Genomic DNA, 1,366 nt, shown 5'->3' with positions numbered 1-1,366 from the left:
CTAAAATATGATAAAAAAGTAGCAAAAATAAAAATAAAAATGATAAAAATGTGAAAAATTAAAATGTGTAAAATAAATAGAACAAAACAGCGGTAAAGAAAAAGAAATTTAAAGAATTATAAAAAATAAAGTAAAAACAAATTAAAAAATGTACATATAAGGACCAAAACAAGCCAAAACAAACATGTGGATAAAAACAGTTTTGTTTTATTTAATAGTAAAAAAATACAAAAAAAAACAACAATATTTTAATTTTTTTCTTCTCCACTTCACTCGAATCGCAAAAATAAACACGCAAAGGCCCTTAAGACGCCCATTTCTCTTCACTTTGATTAATTATCGAACCTAAATGAAAAAAAATTAAGAAAACCGAAATTTCTTTGCGACTTAATGAACGTTGGCCCAACACCGCTGACATTTTGACTCAAAATCGATACTCCTCGAAAGCACTAGACACTAAAAGCTTTCAAACTCGATCAGTGTTAACACTGCCCAAACACTCCAAGATTTGTTCTTCGAAATGATTTTTTTCAACACGATAACAAATCGCCTCGTGATCGCTTGTAATAAATCTCCACTTTGTCAACATTCGACGTTATTGAAATAGCATCGCAATTTGAATCGGACATTCCCATTAATTCGACGAGAAACATGTCGAGCTTTTTTCTGACAACGCTGTAATTTGGATTTAATGCGGATTTGTGGCGGCTTTTAATCATTTCGAGCCTTAAAACAGGACTAGCGAGCAAATATCACGGATAAGCCGACGCGCCAAGGAGGATGAATCTCTTTTTAAACAGAGATTTTGAGGATTTAGGGACTTTGCCTCAATTATTATTTATTTTGAGTAAATAGTTCACCCATTTATGCAACGTTGAATATATTATCTAATCACACTATGACCCATAAAGTCGTGTAATAGCTGCAATCCGATGCAGTGTAACCAATTACACAGCACGAAACCTCGTAATCACCTCTAGATTGTAATTAAATCGTTACAAAAGTCCAAAAAATAGAGCTAACTGAACGTTTAGTTAGAATAAAGTCAATAAGATAGAGCACAAATAAAATTTTACTTCTCTAAATTAGAAATCGAGCTACAATAGAGCCAAAAGTAACAAAAAATAGAGCTAAATGAAGGTAGGGTTGGAATAGAATCAATAAGATAGAGCACAAATAAATCACAGTTAAAATTAAATACTTCTAAAATAGAAATTGAGCTACAATAGAGCCAGAAATAACAAAAAATAGAGCTAACTGAAAGTAGAGTTAGTCACAGTTAAAATTAAACATTTTTAAAACAGAAATAGAGCTAGAATAGTGCCAGAAATAACAAAAAATAGAGTTAAATGAAGGTAGAGTTGGA

At 31.2% G+C, this 1,366-nt stretch overlaps 1 protein-coding gene across 2 annotated transcripts in view; it reads left to right on the top strand.

Annotated features, from left to right (window-relative positions):
* LOC123009798 (chondroitin sulfate N-acetylgalactosaminyltransferase 1) overlaps nucleotides 1–1,366 on the top strand; it is a 99,592-nt gene that overhangs the window by 80,040 nt on the left and 18,186 nt on the right. The gene's annotated exons all lie outside the window — the stretch shown is intronic.

Source organism: Tribolium madens, unplaced genomic scaffold, assembly GCF_015345945.1.
Source record: "Tribolium madens isolate multiple individuals breed KSU strain unplaced genomic scaffold, Tmad_KSU_1.1 Scaffold_7;HRSCAF=85;Tcas5.2_LG10, whole genome shotgun sequence".
Lineage (NCBI taxonomy): Eukaryota > Metazoa > Arthropoda > Insecta > Coleoptera > Tenebrionidae > Tribolium > Tribolium madens.
Note: the sequence above shows the minus strand (reverse complement) of the source record. Positions and strands in the feature narration are given on the sequence as shown.